Below are 10,004 nucleotides of genomic sequence, written 5' to 3' on the forward strand. Positions count from 1 at the left end.
CCAACGCTTGTACGAAACGGCGTTTCCAACGCTTTGATAAGACGACACGGTGGTGGTACCTACCCGTCGCCTTCCTTTCTACACCTTATCACCTCAGAGACGGGCGCGCATGGCACGTGCCCCGTTTTCCAAGATAACTGCCAGATAGCGCTCAGGTCTCATGCAATACGTGACTTGTGCTCGTTCGCCTCCGCTGGACGCTCGAGGCGCTCTAACGCAGCGCCTCCGGAATACCATTCACCAATTTTGTTGCGCAGAACATCAAATAAACGTTTTTTTTTTCACTTTCTCCAGACGCAAGACTCTCGTCTTTCGACAACATTTGCGGTGTAACACGCAGATACGGGGCCATTTTTTTAATGATCACCAAGCCACCCTCTTTACACAGGCAGCGCCTGCTATCGAGTGTCCTGATTGAGAAGAAAAACAACAGCTGCTCATGCTGCACAACCGTTCACTGGCCACGCCATTTATATAGGCACTGGATTTTGACCTCAAAGATAGTGCTTGTGGAAGATTTCTGCTGTTAGTTGTTGAACAATTAAAACTTGGAGTGCGCGTTAACTAAAAGCAGGCTGCACCTCTCTGTGTCCAATCCAAGTCATGTGTCTCTCATTGCTCATTAGCAGTAATTCTAGTGTTTCCGCAGGAAATGTAACTTTATAAGACAGATGCTTGGGCTAGTTGGTGATTGGGAATCAACATATTTGCACAGCGCAAGACTACGAGTAGTTACGACGTAGCTACAAAAGAAGAGACAAGGGCAGAAAGAGCGCTCTTTCTGTCTGTCTCTTTTTCTGTAGTTACGTCTTAACTACTCGCAGTCTTGCGCTGTGCAAATATGTTGTTTCCGCAGAAAGCTCTCCTGCACAGCGCCGCGGTGAGCGCGAGTGTTAACGCCGCTGCCAGTGCATATTAGCGCCCGCTGTTTCGCATGTACACATGATTACATTGGGCGGGAGATTGTGTAATTTGTTTTCTTCTGATAATATTTGGTATTCCCATGAATTTAACGGTTTCACTTTTTAAAACCTATTGTTTAATGGGACACGGTTAGACATCTTCAGGAGCGAAATAATGCACTGTTTTTTTAGTCATTAAACTTGGAATTAAGTGGAAACGACTAAGTCATATTTCTCTCAGACATAGGGAGGGACACTGAACTCGGCTTTTATGAGCTCTCTGTGTGTACTGTACGACGAACGTATCTTACTTAAGCGCACTGAGCCACTCCACATACTTCTACGAATACATGTAGTATATGCAGTTAACGCCACTTTCTCACGGTAGTTGACCAAATACCCTTGCTGTTTCTCCCAAAGTGAGAGTATTGCTTTATTTCAATAAGCAATATACATATGGAATGATTAAAATATCTATGCGCATAACGCTAGGTGGCGGAGTTTAAGTGCATGAAAGCAAACAAGGCAACTGGGCACTTTCTTTTACAGAATTTCATGACGCCTTTACTGGCAGTCTCACTACAATGTAGGCTTTACAGTGCTTGCATCTGAGCCCCGTTGGCGTATTTGCCTTTCTTCGGTCACGTTTCCACGTTAAAAAACCCAGGTGGTCAAAATTCACGGAGCCCTTCACTACGGCATCTCCCATAATCTTATTGCGACTTTGAGACGTTAAACCCCACTTATCATCATCGGTTATGCTTCGCACTATTTGTTTCGTAGGCACTCGTGCAGTCGTGCTGATATTATCCCCCTCTTTAACTGCCTTCCTATGTTCTCCCCATTGCAAGGCAATATATTCACTTGTAAATTGTCGGTAACCTTCCATTCGAGATGCACACAAATTAGTCTAGCTCATTGAGTTTTTCAGGTATGATCGCTAATCTGTGTTCGAATGTCTTAAGAAACAGAGCAAACCACTGCTTATAACACAATGAAACCTAACTTGAGAACACAAAAAGGGCTGCTTCTGCCACCGTGTTGTATCGCGTGAAATACAAACAACCTAATCAGAAAAAATATTGAGGACGTGATGAGAAATTAAGCGTGCCTTCTGCGTGGCAGCCCAGTACTACCAAACTACACAGTTTTCTTTTATTGCAGTGCACTGAGCTACACCGATGCTTCAAACTGTATTGCAAACTGACCTTATAAAATCTCGCTATCTGTTAAAAAAATGCCTAAACATATGAAATAAAGTGTCATGGAGCAGTAAAGTAGTGGCCAGTCGTCACACGATGCGAATGTCACAACGAGTGTGCCGTTGAATGCCCATGCTCTTTACAAAAGCTTCAGGCATAATTCTTAATCATCGTTAGCAGCACCATGAACAAAGCACACATAATTACTTATAAGTGTCTACTGGTTAGTACTTTTTTCTCCGAAGATTGATGAATCGTGACATAGTGGACGCCAGATCATTTTACAAAAAAAATTATGGTTTATGGCATGGTGGGTAAGAAGCGTGTGTGCTTGTATTAGTTGTCCTAGTAATGCCCGAAAAGGGGCCTAGAAAGTCTGCTTTGTCATCTTTCGCTGCGACGGCGCTGCGCGTTTCCCACAGGCCTGGCCGTTTTTGACGCATATCACCAATATTCATTCTCGTTGTTTGTTTAGGACATCCAGGTAAATGAAAACCTTGAAAGAGACACTAAAGTCAAACAACAATTTACGTTAGAGCGAAAGCTCAATGTATGACACAATCTAAAACGACAATATTATCAGCAGTGCCCTACTCAACGATAAACTAAAGTAAATGCACAGAAACACACACGCTGCCGTAGGACATTTTAAAAATGATCCCGATGACATCAGACGGATAACTTACAATTAATCTTTAGTAATCCATCCAACTGCGCTAAAAAAAAACGTTCTGGGTATTGAGAGACGCAATAAATTGCTGCTTGTTCGTTTCTGTTTGTTTCATGAAAATATGAATCGCCGGACGTTACTACGGAGAATGGCGTGAGTGGTTCAAAAATTTGCGTGGTTACACAGGACAGATGGCGTCATCTAGCGGGACGTAGTTGGAACAAAAGCGTCTGGGATCTCGAAGCCAATGCGAAAAATTGATTAATGGTCATTGTTGCTACTGTGGCTCCTGCTGCTTTCAGTCTGCTGCTACTTGCGCAGTGAAGCCAGGCAACGTTGCGCATGGCAACAGTGACGTGACACGGACCAGTCGGTCCGCTTATTGAGGCGGGTAGTCTGAAGTGTGCTAACGCGATTCAGAGCGCTAAAACGTCATTTTAGTTTACAATAGACCCTTCGTACGCACAAAAGTAACACTACGAGGCTTCTGGATCACCATTTCAACAATCAACGTCGACTTAATAGTTGACTTTAGTGTCCCTTTAAGAGTGGGGCGATTATGTGTATGCTTCGCTGCAAATGTCATCAAAATATTTTTATCTGGACGTGATGCGTAAGTTACGGACGCCATCTGGCAGTAATGTCGGGAAACAGGAGCTTGTGCAGAGCCCAGGGCCAAGGACTGCCCAGGGCCACTGACAGGCGGCAGCACAGTGTCGTTGGCAGCGCACGTTTTTCGAGCATAGCATGACATTATACGCGAAGTGTAAGAAACACTTGTAATTTAGAGCGTAGCGTCGCATCTTCAGCGCTTCGTAAGAAAGACTAGGATGCTTAGAATTACGTATTTACATATCTTTTAGTAAAAGAATGCACCACCTATTAACTACGTATTGATGGTGCTCCTCAGATGTGTTGAGTATTTGCTTTTCGGTCGATAACGATCACAAATATGAAGACCGCTGCCAGATCAAAATGGCTGGCTGTTGAGGAATAGCCTAAACGCCCGCTCCTATCGTGGACATACATATATACATACATACATACAGACAGACAGACAGACCAGAATTTCAGAGTTCAGGTAGTTCAAGATTGTCTTTAAAAACTTTATTCTATTTTGATGCCCACCTGTTGTAAAAATAAATCAGTCTTTACAGCCCAGACTCTTTCGTGCCGTTTTACGTGTTTTCCCTTAAAGTGCGTTCTTAGCATGGTATCCGCCTTTGTAATGACAACCGTTGGACTGCTAGTTATTAGTATGCCTGTTGGTTATTCAGTGCGCGTAAATAACAGGTTCGGTTCACTTTCGTACTTCTCGTCTTATTGTTATCAGAAATACAGGTTACCTCCATTTATTATTTTTTGTCTTCGCGGCTGTCTACCTTTTTTTAGGCTTATGTCTTAGACCATATTGTTTATCCTGCCCTGCGTGTTCAGTTGGAGTCTTTGGGACTCAGTAAATATATAAAAACAACAAATCTTGCACGTGGTACAAATACACGGAGAAGCTGCCGATTCGAAAAAAAAAACGCAATGCAAATAAAGTGAAAGCCACTTGAATGGGCAAGCTTTTATGTGGCGGTGGTGGGCCATAAATAAATTATGTACGAAGAAATGAATACCAAATAAAAATATCGCTGAAACATAAGAAAGGGGGAGACGGAACGCAACACAAGTACTTACTAACAACTGCGTATTAGGTTAAAGCAGCAAGTGTGGGCAAGATTATTGTCTAACGCTGAGATAGCATTTCCGCCCTCACGAGTGCTCTTAAAAGATCATTTTTTAGGTACAATGAAACTTTGGAGCTCAGATTCAGCGACTAATGTGTACCTCGTGCCCAATTAACATTTGTGAAATGACAATGCAAGTTTTTCAAGAGAGCATCCAATAAATCTGTAAAACAGGGAAGGCAGTCAAACTCTTTTATCCTTTACAACCGTGATGTTAGCTCTGAACTCACAAATAAAAAAAGTGGGCGTAATTAGGTTAACACAAATTGTCAAATCAAAAACACATTGTCTCAAAAAGCCTATGTCTCGATTCAATATATCTTACGTAGGAAACGTCATTCGTGGCATTCTTTTTGTCGTGGTGCCGTTCATAAAAGGAATGAACTGTCCGCTGCCCGAACAATCGTCTTAGAAGCATGCCAGAAACATCAGGTCATCAACGAACAGCACCTTGCCATTCTAATACTAGCCATATGCATGTGTCCAGCTCTTCAATCACTGCATGAACCTCATGCAATATCGAATCTGGATAGAACGTGAAATTTATGAATCGTTTCCAATCTTCAAGAAGGGCAGATGCGCGAGTGAGGTGTCAGTTTCTCTTTTATAAAAATCAACAGCCCAATTATCGCCCTACTGCTTTTATCTTGACACGTGGAGGACAGTATGGTAGTTGCTTTGTCACAATCATAAATGTATGCAATTAGCACGGCTTACTTCTTGCTTCTCATTTAGGGGCGCAGCTCCTTCAGAACTCTAGATGTACATCTGGCTTCAATGCATCCGGGTGCCATGCACCGTTCAAGCTCAGCTGCAAAACATCTGTGCGCAAAACTGTCTACAGGGTGCACATGTAGTTTAAAAATAGTCCATCCATCCGTCTGTGCACCCGTGCGTCTGGCCGTGCGTGCGTCCACCCATCTGCACACGAGTCCGTGCGTCCATCAGTCCATCTGTCCGTCCTTTGGGGTAGTCAATGACTTCAGCGTAGACATTAGAGACCTTAAGACCTGGCTTCTCTGCATCTTGAACATCCGCTTCGTGGATATGCCTGTTTTTTTTCGCTTATTTTTTATAGATATTTGCCATTGAGATCAACCTGCGCAACATTTTTGGTCAATGCCTTTGTTGCGTAGTTCTTTGGCCGGTGTTATCTTTGAGCGCTTTTTTACATTTTTTTTTCAAAGCTACAATATCCACAAAGTGGCCTTTCAAGATGCCCGTGTTCAGGTGAACTATCTATAGATAAGCAAACAGTTTGGCTGCCTTCAAAAGCGCGAATTAGGAGGCGTCATTTCTCATAGTTAGGCACTGCAGGGTGTGTATTATTTCCTTGCCTGACTTACTGTTGCCAGCCATAGTAAAAATACTTTAAGGCGGTCGCACTACTTTAACATCCACTGAATTGCTTTCGTCTCTAATGTTTGCTCTCTTATTGCGTCAAATCGGCGCGTAATAATCGACGAGAAACAAGCCCTAAGGCGGCTATTCTACAAAATAGCAGTGCATTATTCTGAATGGGCTTTGTATTTAGACTACTTCTTCGATTTGTGAGGGTGGTCACTGCCATGATATATACAGTCTTTCCATAAGCACAAAAACATTACATAGACTCACCCTTAAGAAAAAGAATGTTGATTTTCTATTGTCGGACTGTGATCGAATGATTGTCTCTATTGATCATCAATGGTTCTGCAATACTCATTGACTTGCTTCAATACTTCGTTGACAATATTTTTGTGGAGAATTTCACAATAAAAATGTCCATTGACTCATTTTTATTGAAATACCATGACCGAAATATTTAGTGAACACTGTTTCTGTTGAGCACTTCACAATAAAATTTTTATTGTCTCATTTCTATCAAAAACCATGACCAAAATATTTTGTGAACATTATTTCTGTTGAGCACTTTAGAATAAAAATTACATCGTCTCATTTGTAAAAAAATATGTACGAAATATTTCGTAAACAATATTTCTGTTGAGCACTTTGCAATCAAAATTTGATTGTCTCATTTCTATAAACAACCATGGACGATATATTTTGTAAAGAATACTTTTGTTGAGCACTTTGCAATAAAACTTTTATTGTCTCATTTCTATGAAAAAACTATGAACAAATATTTTGTACCAATATTTTGTAAAAAAAATTGGCAGATATCACGTACAGTGGGAATCGGTGATATGCGAAGCACAAATGAGAAATGTTGATATGTCACTTTAAAATCGTTTTCCTTCGTCATCTATTCACATCACGTCATACCAAATTTTGTATATGTTGAGCTAGCGAAGCGGCCGCGAGCACGCCATGAGCGTGGTATGTTCTCATGTTCTTACATGACGCGCGTGTCAGGAGTGTCATGTTTGCGCCTGTTATATATTTCGTCATCCATTGACGTCACGTAACACCAAATTTGGTATATGTGGAGCTAGCAAAACGACCGCGAGCGCATTATGAAGGGCCTACACACTCCAATGTAGCGGTGACGCGTGCGCACGCTGGGCACAGCGACGCTAGGTCAGCAAAACGCGAGCACTCTATAGCCGGACGCCAGGCATGACCAGCGTCCGTCAGTGCGTCCCCACAGCAACCGGCGCGACATGTGACATGCTGCATTTCGCGCTTATGCGTTACCCAGGCAACACTGCGTCTCCTAGTTTTCATGACGGAGGGACGCTGGACACGCTGAAACGCGCATGCGTCAAAGCAACGCAGCGCAGCGCGCGCCTGCAAGTTTATGGGCGCACCGGCGCATGGCGTGGCAGTGCCGGCGTGACGCGACGAAATGAACGCTGGTGAGCACGCGCACTGCGTCCTGTCGAAATGTATTGGTGCCTTGACTGTGGCATGTAGTCTTGTTGTCACGTGACACGCATCTCATGGTCACCAAACTTGCACCAGTCACATACCTTGGTCGTTCATTGGCGTCACTTAACACCGAATTTGGGATATGTGAAGCTAGCGAAACGGCCGCGAGCGCATCGTGAGTGTGGCATGTAGTCATGTTGTTACATCACACGCATCTCATGATTATTATGTCTGCACCAGGCACATAACTTCATCGTCCATTCCCGTAGCGCAATATCAAACTCGGTTTGCGTGACGCTAGCGAAATGGCCGCGAGCGCATCATGAGCGTGGCATGTAGTCATGTTGTTACATGACACGCATGCCACGATTGTTATGTTACGGTCGGTCGTTTGTGTTCGCCATGCAATCATGCCATACCATACCAGTTTTGCAACATGCCATGTGAATGAAACTTCCGCAAGAGCTGCAGGACCATGAAAAGTAAATCATGTCATTCATAACGTACGTATCATGATTTTCTTAATACATATCTTGATTTTTTGACCATGATTAGTCAAATATGTTCTTCATACAGTCATATTACGCCATACCAAGTTTGGTGTTGATACCATTATCGAAATGGCCAGGGGACTAAAAGTCGAAGGTGTCTATATAGATAGATAAATACGCTCAAAGTCGCCGAAGTTCGCTAAGAAATGCTTTGCATTTAAAATTGATACGCGTGCCGCTCATCTTCTCCGGCGCGCGCGCGTTAAAGAGGGGGAAGAAAGAAAAAGAAAACAAAGGCGAGAACCGCGGAAGCTGAGATGTTTTGTGTTCGTGGTGCAGCGGCTATAGTGCATGCGTGACAGCACCGAAACACTAGCCTATATGTTGATGCTCGTGTTCCACAAAAGAAGTTGAACTGATGGTTTTATGAAAGCATGGCAAAAAAAGAAACAAACGGAAGGCAATGAGTCAGAGAACGATCAAAATTGAAAATTGGTTGGTTGATGTTTAATTAGTGGTTGCGTAATTTGGTGATGAACTTGAACTTAAAGTATACAGAAGTCAGGTGCATAAGTCAGCAGAAGACCGTATGCCACCAACATTTGCTGACTCTTTTGAATAATAAGTACAGTTCTCTTATTCCAGCATAGATTTGTACCAGTGAACCACGACCAAGACAACCAGTTTACTGCCGTAGAGATAATCTACCAGCTATAAAATACCCATTTTCTAAAGAGCATTTGCATGCAGTAAGAATAAAGGTTTTGTCACGCAGTTTATTCACGTACAGACCTACTGGAAGGCCGAGGAACGCCAGAAGAGCGAGGAACGCCAACAGGCCGAAAATACAAAACAAACGCAAGCTCGGGTCGCGCGTGCACCAACGCTGTGGCTTGCCGTTTCATGCTGCTTCTTCGTCGTTCGCATAGTTCCCTACATTGGCCCCCGGTGAATAGCGTAGCCAACCTGGCGACTTAAGGCGTAGTCACTATAGCGGGGTCGTAATACGGCTTCAGGCGACTCACATGCACAATTTCTCGGCCACGACGGCGTAAGTCATGAGACTGTGTCAATGGCTCAATCTCATAATTGACGGGTGACGTACGGGCGAGAATGCGGTAGGGCCCGTGGTATCGTGCCAGTAATTTCGACGAAAGGCCAGGAGTGCTCGGTGGAACCCAGAGCCAAACGAGAGCACCAGTCGTGAAAGTAGAGAGATGTCGGCCGGTGTCAAGCCGTAGCTTCTGGTGGCCTTGGTCCTCGGTTGTCAGAGAACGGGCCAATCGTCTGCAATCTTCTGCGTACCTGGCAACATCAGAAATTGCAGTGTACTCAGAGGAGTCGGGCGTGTATGGGAGGATAGTGTCTAGCGTGCACGATGGTTCGCGTCCGTACAACAGAAAGAAAGGGGAGAATCCTGTTGTCGCGTGCGTAGCGGTGTTATACGCATACGTGACGAATGGAAGGACAGTGTCCCAATTAGTCTGGTCTGAAGCTGTGTACATCGTCAACATATCACCGAGAGTGCGATTAAATCGTTCTGTGAGGCCATTCGTCTGCGGGTGATATGCTGTCGTCAGGCGATGAACCATGTTGCACTGAGCGAGCAACGCTTGAATGGCGTCAGACAAGAAAACACGCCCCCGGTCACTCAAAAGTTCGCGGGGAGCACCATGGTGAAGAACAAAGTTGCGCAAGATGAAAAACGCAACTTCCCTCGCGGTTGCTGCGGGTAGTGCTGCTGTCTCCGCGTAACGCGTGAGGTGGTCCATGCCGACAATTATCCACCTATTTCCAGAAGACGACGTGGGAAGTGGTCCGTATAAGTCGATACCAACGCGGTCAAACGGACGCGCTGGACAAGGCAGAGGCTGAAGTGTACCGGCAGGGCGTTGAGGTGGGACTTTACGTCGCTGGCATGCAGTACAAGCACGTACGTACTTGCGGACAAATGTGTACATGCCGCGCCAGTAGTACCGCTGACGTAGACGGTTGTACGTTTTGAGAGCGCCAGCGTGAGCGCTTTGCGGGTCGTTGTGGAAAGCAGTACAGATTTCCGAGCGCATGTGGTTGGGTATCACTAACAGCCACTTCCTACCTTCAGACGTGTAATTCCGCCGATAGAGTAGGTCGTCTCGAATAGCGAAATGTGTGGCTTGACGGCGGATAGTTCTTGACACTAAATTAGCTAACGG

The sequence above is a fragment of the Rhipicephalus microplus genome, chromosome 7, assembly GCF_043290135.1.
Source record: "Rhipicephalus microplus isolate Deutch F79 chromosome 7, USDA_Rmic, whole genome shotgun sequence".
Classification (NCBI taxonomy): Eukaryota; Metazoa; Arthropoda; class Arachnida; order Ixodida; family Ixodidae; genus Rhipicephalus; species Rhipicephalus microplus.